The sequence below is a fragment of the Ixodes scapularis genome, unplaced genomic scaffold (genome assembly GCF_016920785.2).
Source record: "Ixodes scapularis isolate PalLabHiFi unplaced genomic scaffold, ASM1692078v2 ptg001953l_1___fragment_1__unscaffolded, whole genome shotgun sequence".
NCBI lineage: Eukaryota > Metazoa > Arthropoda > Arachnida > Ixodida > Ixodidae > Ixodes > Ixodes scapularis.
Genome location: NW_024610218.1, coordinates 478,068 through 490,000, shown reverse-complemented (window position 1 = coordinate 490,000; position 11,933 = coordinate 478,068). Strand labels below are relative to the sequence as shown.

Sequence of the window (11,933 nt, the reverse complement as noted above, 5' to 3'; positions counted from 1 at the left end):
GTATCCCTTTCGACAAGCCGCGTTCTGAAAGAAGAAAAAGAGGAGAAGAAAACAACATTTTTCGTGGCGCTTTTATTTTCTGCATGCATAGCAAGCGACATCGAAATGTCGTGCAGTATCCTCAATTTCACTTGGTCAACAGGTCCCTCGTTTTCAACAGCTCGGTGTCACTCGGAACTCTGGACAGGTGTTCACCTCACTCACAAGTGTGGGGACGTAATCCATCCACCAAGACCATGCCGGTGAACGAAAGCTGCACGTCGAAGGAAGGAAGGCTGGCTTTGACGCTGCAGAGCCAACGAAAACGAAACTGTGTGCCTCTCTCGAGTGTCCTTGCCTTCACGTTGCTTGCACATGGCGGAAGTGTGTTCGCTCCTCGAGTTTTCTTCTTTGTTGAACCATTAGGGACGCGTGTACTCGTCGGGACTTCGTCGCGACGGTCCAGCCACCCCTCGCGTTCGCTTCGCTCACGTAAACAAGCACAACGCCAGCGTACTTCCCCGATTCGCTAAAAACAACCATCCGACTCTCGCGTAGCATTGTCACTTGCGTATTTTGTGTCTTTTACCATCCAAACCAGATGGCGCTGCGCAGTTAACGGCTCGAAAACCGGAGCCTTGCTTTAGGTTCGTTAGATGACGCCACTATTCATTCATTTGTTTTTAATTTTTTTTTTGTTTTTACTTTTTGTTTAAATTAATTGATTTGATTTTACATTACGTCGTCTCGCCATATAAACAGCAAATATTTAAACAATTTAGGCGCGCCTCCGCATCTATTTGGGCGCCGACCACCTGGCGGCGCTACTTATTTTCCAAATTCTGTTTACAAAGTATGACGGCGTTTTCATCTATCTAGCGGTCTCCTACATTTTTTTTTTTATTATTATTATTTTTTTTTTTTGCTTTTGTTCCTGCTTGTTCCTGCGGAGTGATAGTTCTTGGTTCTTGGTGAGCTCGGACGCTTTCCAACGCGTTAAGATTCTGGAGTGCAAACTTGTAAGAAACCTTTGCAACCCTGAGTAGTATGCAGTCGGCGCTGCTTGCACGCGATGTATTTTCGACGCGTTTTGTCCGTATTATTGCCCGCGTGCGTTGGCGTACCTGGTTTCTGAAAGTGTGCGCGTCTCCCACGTGCATCTTAAACCATGCGTGGTCATTGCATGTTTTCGCTTGAGGAGATATCCATTTCCACCAGTGAGTAGTGTTCATTCGCCGCCGCTTCATCGCGATGTGCTTTTGACGTCTTTTTGCTTCTCTGTGCCGCCCGCCCTCCGTGCTTTCCGAAGGTGAGCGCATGGTTTCGCTTTGCAGTGCGCGCTCTGCAGCGTGGTGTTGTGGCGTGGTTCCGGTGAAAGTGCCTGTGGGTGACCTCGCGTGCGTCCGTAATTCCCTGCCTTCGGCCTACTCAGCGTGGACGTCATTTCTGTCCTATGACCTGCTGCTCAGTGCTCAGTGCTCAGTGCTGTGCTTGTGCAAGGCCTCTGGTGTGGGTGCCGTGTCCTACGTATCGCCCAACTAGGTTCTACTTGTGCCCCTTATTAATTCATTAATATGTGTCGTGTGTGTGTGTGCTCTTTGAGCAGTTTCCGTTCTTGTGCCGTCCGTCCAGTGAAAGGATTTTTTTTATTTTTTTTATTAAGTTACGGCGCTTGTTTTCGTGCAGCTCTACGTGGTCGTGTCCTCGTACGCAGTGGTGTGTTTGTGGAAAGTCTCTCGTTGTGTTGTGTTGTGCAGTGCAGTGCAGTGCAGTGCTGTGCGGGCGCCAAAGCCTCTGGATAAAAGAAAAAAATATATATATATATATATATAAATACACTTTTTTTTTTCTAATTTTTTTTTAATTAATTTTACATGTGGTAAGTATGCATGACTTATACCATCCTTTGTATTGATTTATTTGGGTCGTGTCTTTTTTTTCCACATTATTAGCCTTCTTGTTCTCCTCCTCCTCCTCCTCCTCCTCCTGCTTATCATTATTGTAGAAATGTTTTCCTTTTTCTTTTTTCCTCTTTCTTTCTAAGCTTTTAGTTTCCACCAGAGTGTCGAACCGAATTTTTTATTGGTTTGCTTCGATTTGCGGGAGCACAAAAGTAATGTAGGACATTAAAATAGCACAACAAATAGAAGAACAAGAGGTATACAGGACAGGCGCTGATGTTGAACTAGTTTCATTCAGGAAAAGTGAACATGTATATACACACGACAGGCAAAGCAGCACATATTCTTAAGGGTAGAAGATATTTGAGCTGGGATGCTGGTGTCTCCCAGCACGATCAAACCATCCGGGGCTATTGCCGCCTTCTCGGCTGCCCTCGGCACTTATCGTGAATAAAAGCTATATATGTATGTTTACTTTTCCTGGATAAAACTAGTTGAAAGTGAGTGCCTGTCCTGTATACTCCTTGTCCTCGTCTTTTTTGCGCTATTTTATATATTTTACTAAGATGAACCAACAGCGTACCGTATTAAAAAGAAAAAGAAGAAGCTAAAGTGATATTATATTTACCTGGTGCTTCTTTTCGTAATAGGCACTATTTCAAGAGTGCAAACGGGTATCTTTCCATTCATTTGTAGGGTTCGCTTATTTTCAGGTGCCGAGAAATAAATTGCTTTATTTAAATTTGATGGAGCAGTAAATGACAAGCTACATACATATCTGTCTTTCCTTGTTTTTTTTTGTGTTATATTTTAGCCTGAATTTAAAAGTTATCAGTCTGTTGGGTCGCCTAAAATACAGGTGATTGGCATTTGAGGTTTTTTTTCTTTACAAGATAATGGTTGATTCAATTTAGCAAGTAAGCATCAATTGTGCTACTTTTTTTTCCTTCATCTTAAATAGAGCTAAGCAATCAACTCGACATGACGGCTACTTAATTTGTCGCTTTCTTACCGCCTGTTTTCCGAAACTGTGTGCTTTCTTTTCGTCGTCATCGACTTTGGGCTGCCGCTCCAAGTCCATAGAGCTTTTTTTTTTTTTTTTCAGCTATCCCTGCCGTACACCCTTGTACTTCTATTCATCGTCAGACTAATAGACAGTTATATTTTCTTCCGTACAGTTCCAAGTTGGCGGGTCAGTTTCGGTTCGGCTGAAACTAACTCCTCGGTTCCGGTTTTTCGTTCGCTTCGGTTTTCGGTTCGACACTCTGGTCTTCACCGTGCATGGCACCCCCCCCCCCCTTCCTTCCTTCCTTCCTTCCCTCCCTCCCTCCCTCCCCTCTTCTCCTCCCTGCAAGAAAACGAACTGTCGTTTCGAAATGTTTTCTTACTTGAACTGTGAAGGTTTTCAAGTGCATTTCCTTTCCTCCTTTATTGAGCGCACAATTCTAGAGTGAAACTTCCCTTCTGACATTGCAATAAAGTTTCCTGCACAAGGAAGAAAAACCTGCCATTTGACCTCCCTTGTGTGTGCAAAGTGTCAATGTTCCTATATTATGCTTGAACATGGTCTTTTTGTCTTCCTATTTGTCGCAGAAATCATGTATGTGTATGTATGTATGTATATATATATATATATATATATATATATATATATATATATATATATATACCAATATCGCACTTTATAGATTAATCTTGCACGACCTGGGAAAACCATGTATCTCTGGCTTTCCTCACGTTCGATTTTCGAGCAATTTCTGAAGCTAGCTTGGGGAGATTGATTTCGCTCGCACACAATTCGAGGCGCGAGGACGGGCATGTACGAACGCCTACGTAGTCGGGACGGTAAACAAAACTTACACAAATTAAAATCCTGCGCAGATAATAAAAGAAAGAGCAACAAAAAAGTATGGGCGTCTTTCTTTACTAATTTCTTTTTTTTTTCTTTTTTAGGATTGTAAGCGGACGGGCTTCTTAAACGATACCAAAAAGCGAGACACAATTTGACAAACGGGTCACGTCACAAGAAAGAAAATCCCACATCCTCAAGCGCGTAAAAAATGCACGCAATATCTACAGTACTGGAATTGGAAGCGCTGCCAATCTCGCGTGCACTAGCCCAAATCGCGTTGCTCCCGCTCACGTCAAAGCGACACAGACCTCGTCGGAAAGGTACGCTTTCTGACGCGGTCAACCGGTAAAAACACTATATATTGTAAAATTCTGTACTTTGGACGTGATTAATTCAGACTGCTTTGCGGCTAACTAAGCGCGCGTTCCTTCCCGATGAAACGAAAGAGCGAGATTAGAAATAGAGGAAATAATTCCCGTGAAAAGAAAGAAATTCGTCTCTTATTGAGCTTGGCAGTAAAGCACACGACATCTCCAGTATTCCGTTTGAAAGCGTTGTCCATGGCAAGTGCAGTAGTGTACAGTGTTCGGCTCTCGCCCAGTTGAAAGCGCCAGAAAGCCCGTGTCGCCTCGCGACACGGGTAACCGCTAGAAAACACGCACATTTTAAAGTCGCGTGTTTTGCACTTGATTCCTCGGAAGTACTTTGTGGGAGACGAAGCGGGCGTTCCATGCCAAGGACACGGAAGAGAGAGATTAGAAATAGAGCGAACAATTCGCGTGAAAAGAATAATATTTGTCTCCTATCAAAATTGCCAGAAAAGTAAGCGAGATTTCCAGTATTCCGTTTGAAAGCGCTGCCCGTCGCAAGTGCAGTAGTGTACAGTGTTCGGCTCTCGCCCAGTTGAAAGCGCCAGAAAGCCCGTGTCGCCTCGCGACACGGGTAACCGCTAGAAAACACGCACATTTTAAAGTCGCGTGTTTTGCACTTGATTCCTCGGAAGTACTTTGTGGGAGACGAAGCGGGCGTTCCATGCCAAGGACACGGAAGAGAGAGATTAGAAATAGAGCGAACAATTCGCGTGAAAAGAATAATATTTGTCTCCTATCAAACTTGCCAGAAAAGTAAGCGAGATTTCCAGTATTCCGTTTGAAAGCGCTGCCCGTCGCAAGTGCAGTAGTGTACAGTGTTCGGCTCTCGCCCAGTTGAAAGCGCCAGAAAGCCCGTGTCGCAAAGCGACACGGGTAACCGCTAGAAAACACGCATCTTTTTCTTTTGTTAATCCCGTGCTTCTAACTTCGTTCCTTGAGAGGACTTTGTCGGAAACTAAGTGGCGGGGCCTTCCAAACGAAACCAATGGTAGAAACAATGAAGTGAGCAAAGAAGAGTATTGTAAAGAAAGAAAATTGCCTATTATGAAGCCTGCCGTAAACACGCGCGATACCGCGAGCATTCGGATTAAAAGCAGTGACAACCTCACTTGCTATAGCGCTCATTGTTCGGCTCTGACACAATTCAAAACGCATGAAACGCCCCGTGTAAATATTGGTTTACTTTGTAATAACAAAGTCGATAAACGTTCTGTTGACCATGTTAACATGAACTGAAAGTCGAAAAGAAGTAATCAGAGTCAAGCAGGGGTCAGCACGTTTTTAATAAAAAGCGAGAAATAATTTTTTTTATAGGGGTAGGATGTATGTACGTATGTATGTATATATAGAGGCAGACAGGAAAAAAAGAACATTTATATATATATATATACACACAAACATACATACATACATATATATATATATATATAAGGAGAGAGAGAGGGGAAAAGATAAGAAAGAAAGAAGGACAAAAAAATGATACTGAATAACGAGGAGCCACATAAGTGAGAGACAGTAAGTCAGTAAGTCAGTCAGTCAGTCACCGAAACTGATAACCACAAACTATGTACAGAATGCTCTTGAAGGATCTTCTTTATACTTATCGGTGCTATTATGTGGAGGTGGGGTCTGTCGAGCGTTCGATTGGTGCGAGCGGCGTCTGACGACGTCGCCGACGCCTTTCGTCGCCGTCTCGGCCGCTGCCTCCGCCGCATGGTCGTTACAGCAAGGTACCTGCGATCTCTGGCGTCTGCCGTTGGGGTCGGTTCTCGGGTGCACCTGTGTCTTGAAAACGAATGCGAGAGGAGGGTGTTTCGGAGCGTCCGCGCTAACCGAACGGTGTGAAATGACGAGTGCGTTCTGACCGAAGGCCGGGGTGCGTCCTCGCGTCCTCACGGGACCTGAAAGCTCGGCAACGCTGCGAAGGCGTCGTCAATGATTTTTTTGGCGTACGACTTTCTGTTGCTACGACGAGAAAGAAATTTTTGCGCTTCTTTCCGCGTCGGTACCGACCTCGGTCGGGGATATTCCGGCTGCGCGCTCGAACGTGCTTCATTTCTTCTTGGATTTGGAAGTAATTCCTAAGCGTTGTGTGTGTTTGCGGTTCGTAAGGGGCGCCTGACGATGGCCCCGCGTCCGCGCGTTGGTAGGGTTTTGGGCGACCCACCACGAAAAGATTACCTGGTTGATCCTGCCAGTAGTCATATGCTTGTCTCAAAGATTAAGCCATGCATGTCTAAGTACATGCCGAAACAAGGCGAAACCGCGAATGGCTCATTAAATCAGTTATGGTTCCTTAGATCGTTTCTTCCTACTTGGATAACTGTGGCAATTCTAGAGCTAATACATGCAGTGAGCCCGAAGCCCCTCGGGGCGACGGGTGCTTTTATTAGACCAAGATCAATCGGGCTTCGGTCCGTTTTGTGTGGTGACTCTGGATAACTTTGTGCTGATCGCACGGCCACGAGCCGGCGACGTTTCTTTCAAGTGTCTGCCTTATCAACTGTCGATGGTAGGTTATGCGCCTACCATGGTTGTTACGGGTAACGGAGAATCAGGGTTCGATTCCGGAGAGGGAGCCTGAGAAACGGCTACCACATCCAAGGAAGGCAGCAGGCGCGCAAATTACCCACTCCCGGCACGGGGAGGTAGTGACGAAAAATAACAATACGGGACTCTTTTGAGGCCCCGTAATTGAAATGAGTACACTCTAAATCCTTTAACGAGGATCCATTGGAGGGCAAGTCTGGTGCCAGCAGCCGCGGTAATTCCAGCTCCAATAGCGTATACTAAAGTTGCTGCGGTTAAAAAGCTCGTAGTTGGATCTCAGTTACAGGCGGGAAGTGCGTGGACACCACGTTACGGCCCGTGCTGAACATCATGCCTGTCGTGGCTTGGTTCCCTTCATCAGGTGCCTTGCTTTGGCCGGCGCGTTTACTTTGAAAAAATTAGAGTGCTCAACGCAGGCGATTCGCCTGAATAACAGTGCATGGAATAATAGAACAAGATCCTGTTTCTGTTCTGTTGGTTTTTGGAATACAGGATAATGATTAAGAGGGACAGACGGGGGCATTCGTATTGCGGCGCTAGAGGTGAAATTCTTGGACCGTCGCAAGACGAACTACTGCGAAAGCATTTGCCAAGAATGTTTTCATTGATCAAGAACGAAAGTTAGAGGTTCGAAGGCGATCAGATACCGCCCTAGTTCTAACCATAAACGATGCCAACCAGCGATCCGCCTGAGTTACTCAAATGACTCGGCGGGCAGCTTCCGGGAAACCAAAGTATTTGGGTTCCGGGGGAAGTATGGTTGCAAAGCTGAAACTTAAAGGAATTGACGGAAGGGCACCACCAGGAGTGGAGCCTGCGGCTTAATTTGACTCAACACGGGAAAACTTACCCGGCCCGGACACTGGGAGGATTGACAGATTGAGAGCTCTTTCTTGATTCGGTGGATGGTGGTGCATGGCCGTTCTTAGTTGGTGGAGCGATTTGTCTGGTTAATTCCGATAACGAACGAGACTCTAGCCTATTAAATAGGTGCGTGGTTCTCTGCACCTTGCACCCTTCTTAGAGGGACAAGCGGCTCCTAGCCGCACGAAACAGAGCAATAACAGGTCTGTGATGCATTTAGATGTCCGGGGCCGCACGCGCGCTACACTGAAGGAAGCAGCGTGTTTTTATCCCTGTCTGTAAAGACTGGGTAACCCGTGGAACCTCCTTCGTGATTGGGATAGGGGCTTGCAATTGTTCCCCTTGAACGAGGAATTCCCAGTAAGCGCGAGTCATAAGCTCGCGTTGATTACGTCCCTGCCCTTTGTACACACCGCCCGTCGCTACTACCGATTGAATGATTTAGTGAGGTCTTCGGACCGATACCCGGAGCGGCCTTTCGGTTGCGCCGGTGTGTTGGAAAGATGACCAAACTTGATCATTTAGAGGAAGTAAAAGTCGTAACAAGGTTTCCGTAGGTGAACCTGCGGAAGGATCATTACCGGATGTTATTTGGCATTGTTTTGGCTTCTTCCTCTTGTACGGGGAATGGACTCGATGTGCGAAGTTATCTGGCGCCGATCCCGACCAAGCTTGGATGCCGTCGGGACGGCACAAAAAAAAAAAAACAACTGTGGTTCGGATGTGCCTTTTTCTTTGGGTGGCCTCCGTTCCTTTCGATGATGCGCCCAGCGGGAGCCCTCTGCTGCCTCGATTGAGAGGAGATTTCAAGTGCACCGGGACAATCCGCGGGTTACAAAAGGCGCATCGCCCCCTTTTTCGTCTCTTCTCGAGGATCGCCCTTTTGTTTTGATTAACGAAGGGGCGTTTGAGAAGAGGCCTTTTTTTGCGCTTTCGAGATGGCACGGGATGTGCCGGGCGCGAAAAAAAACAACAACTTGTGTTTTGTCGTACTGATTGAAAAATCCAAAAACATTGACACGACTCTAAGCGGTGGATCACTCGGTTCTCGGGTCGATGAAGAACGCAGCCAGCTGCGAGACTTGGTGTGAATTGCAGGACACACTGAGCACTTACTCTTTGAACGCACATTGCGGCCTCGGGCCTTCCCGTGGCTTCGTCTGTGTGAGGGTCGGATCATATATCAAGAGAGGAGAATTTGTTTTCTACCTCGTTTTGACTGTGTCGGATCGTGGGCAGCACGCAGTTTTATGCTTTCGTGCGTTGCGTTTTCTTTGAGCAAATGCACGAGTGGTGCGATTGCACGCGTGCGCTTAACCAGTCCTCCTCCTCCTACGAGTTTTTATCGAACACTGCATGGGAAAACGAAACTCGATGGATACCGTTTGTGGAAAATCCCGTACCAAGAAAATCTTTCGCACGTTGAACGGCGCTGTGACGTCGGTGCGTTAGAAACGGAGATTTGAAACGGTTTCTTTTCGATCGATTCTGTTTTCTTTGGCGTGGATGTTGTTCGAGTGGAAAAACCGTGGGACGGAGTTGGCGTTGGCGCGTTGAAACGCGGCGTCGGCAAATGTAAATCTCGTGGCGTTGATTTGCACAAAAAAAAAAAGAAAACGCTTCTGGGAGGAAAGTTTTTTGCGTCGTAGCCTTCCGTCAGTCTAAGACCTTCGCGTCCCCGATGAATACTGGAGCCATCCAGTAGGGGAATGCCGTTGGATTGCGCGCTTTCTTTTTTGTCGAATCGAAAGCGATGCAAAGCGTGTGTACAACAACTGTTAGTTCGCCATCCTTTTGTGTTTTTGACATGTGGTAAGGAGGCGAAGTTTTTGTTGGAAAGCGCACAAAATGAATTGTCGACCTCACATCAGGCGAGACAACCCGCTGAATTTAAGCATATCACTAAGCGGAGGAAAAGAAACCAACAGGGATTCCCTTAGTAGCGGCGAGCGAAACGGGACCTAGCCCAGCACCGAATCCCTCGTCCTTGCCGGCGATCGGGAAATGTGGTGTATGGGAGGTAACGTTCCCGAGAGTTTTGCGGTGGTGCAAGTCCCCCTGACAGGGGCTTGACCCAGAGTGGGTGCCAGGCCCGTCTCCGCCACTGCTCTCTCGGGATGGAACCTCCCGTGAGTCGGGTTGCTTGAGAGTGCAGCCCTAATTGGGTGGTAAACTCCATCTAAGGCTAAATACGTCCGAGAGACCGATAGTTCACAAGTACCGTGAGGGAAAGTTGAAAAGAACTTTGAAGAGAGAGTTCAAGAGTACGTGAAACCGCTTAGAGTAAAACGGGTGGGCCCTCGAAGCTCGAGGGCGGTGGGATTCAGTTTCGCTGTGACGTGGAGCGGTGTCAGCGTCTTGGTTTACGGGCTCTCCTTGTCGGGGGGGCCCGTTCCGGCTGCCCGCGCGGTGCCGCGCACTCCGGAACGCATTTTCCACCGTCGGTAGGACGCCGCGACGGGCACGGGTAACCCTTTCAAGAACGACTTTGAGTCAGGCCGCTGGAGGTGACCGGCGACGGCCCTTGTTTGGCTGTCGTGGGAGTTATACCTGGCCGGTAATCGAGTACGTCACCCTGCCCAGGCCTCATGGGCTACTCCCTTCGGGGAGGCCCGAAACGATGCCCTCCGGAATGCGGAGCGGGAAACACGGCTGGGTCAACGGGTCGCCTGCCTTACGCCAGGTATTCGCCTGACGTTCGGTGTTTGGGGCTCGGAACCGGCGAGGCGGGTTCTTTCCGCGGAGGGTCGTCATGGTTGGCGGCGAGTAGGTCGGTAACCCACCCGACCCGTCTTGAAACACGGACCAAGGAGTCTAACATGTGCGCGAGTCAATGGGTCCCTCAAAACCCAGAGGCGCAATGAAAAGTGAAGGCGCGGCCTCGTGCCGTGCCGAGTTGCGATCCCGGGCCGCCCAGGGGTCCGATGAAGGGAGCAGCAACGGCCCGCCCCACACGCTCACGTCGTGGGGGCGGCGCTAGAGCGCACACGTTGGCACCCGAAAGATGGTGAACTATGCCCGGGCAGGACGAGGCCAGAGGAAACTCTGGTGGAGGTCCGAAGCGCTTCTGACGTGCAAATCGATCGTCCGACCCAGGTATAGGGGCGAAAGACTAATCGAACCATCTAGTAGCTGGTTCCCTCCCAAGTTTCCCTCAGGATAGCTGGCGCTTGTTGCCGAGACCAGTCACACCTGGTAAAGCGAATGATTAGAGGCATTGGGGTCGAAACGACCTCAACCTATTCTCAAACTTTCAATGGGTGTGTAGGAGGCCTTCTGGTCTGAGGCCTCCGGAAGCGATGAGAGTGCCAAGTGGGCCACTTTTGGTAAGCAGAACTGGCGCTGTGGGATGAACCAAACGCCGGGGTAAGGCGCCCGATGCGGGACGCTCATGAGATCCCATGAAGGGTGTTGGTTGCCTAAGACAGCAGGACGGTGGCCATGGAAGTCGGAACCCGCTATGGAGTGTGTAACAACTCGCCTGCCGAAGCAACTAGCCCCGAAAATGAATGGCGCTCTAGTGTCGAGCCTATCCCCGGCCGCTGCCGGCAGATGCACGCAAACAAGGGGGTGCTAAGCTGCAGCGAGTAGGAGGGCCGCTGCGGTGAGCGTTGAAGGTGTCGGGCGTAAGCCCGCCTGGAGCCGCCGCTGGTGCAGATCTTGGTGGTAGTAGAAAATACTCAAGTGAGAACCTTGAGGACTGAAGTGGAGAAGGGTTCCATGTGAACAGCAGTTGAACATGGGTCAGTCGGTCCTAAGGGAAAGGAGAAGTTCTTTCCGAAGCGGGAGCACTTTTTTGCAGTGGAGAGAGCCCCGCAGTGACCGAAAGGAAATCGGGTTAATAATCCCGAACCCGGACACGGAGATTGGTCCTTCGGGGCCCAGTGCGGTAACGCAAACCAGCTCGGAGACGCCGATGCGAGCCCCGGGAAGAGTTTTCTTTTCTCTGTAAGGAGATCGAGTCCCTGGAATGGGTTCGCCCCGAGATAGGGATGGTGGCTCCGTAGAGCAGTGCGGTTCTTGCGCTGTCCGGTGCGCTCGCGTCGGCCCTTGAAAATCCGAGTGAGGGAGTGTGATTTTCGTGCCGGACCGTACCCACATCCGCAGCAGGTCTCCAAGGTGAACAGCCTCTAGTCGATGGACCAATGTAGGTAAGGGAAGTCGGCAAGACGGATCCGTAACCTTGGGATAAGGATTGGCTCTGAGGACTCAGCCGGTCGGGCTGGGGACCTGAAGCAGGAACGGCACTGCACCGGGACTGGGCGGGGCTCGCCGTTGACGCGGCGCGGCCAAGCCCGGACCAGCGTCGGGACCTTCCTGTGGAAAGCCTCAGCTGCGCGGCGTCCGAGGGCTTCGTGCCCAAAGTGCTATGCTTCGGCCGGCAAAAAACAGTCAACTCAGAACTGGCACGGACCG

General features: G+C 49.2%; 2 non-coding genes across 2 annotated transcripts; both read left to right on the top strand.

Moving 5' to 3' along the window:
- Window positions 1-6,281: 6,281 nt before the first annotated feature.
- On the top strand, window positions 6,282-8,097 carry LOC120844683. The gene has a single exon (XR_005716463.1). It is a non-coding gene; the product is annotated as a small subunit ribosomal RNA (ribosomal RNA).
- Window positions 8,098-8,538: 441 nt separating this feature from the next.
- LOC115330074 lies at window positions 8,539-8,691 on the top strand. Its single transcript, XR_003920210.1, has one exon. It is a non-coding gene; the product is annotated as a 5.8S ribosomal RNA (ribosomal RNA).
- Window positions 8,692-11,933: the final 3,242 nt, after the last annotated feature.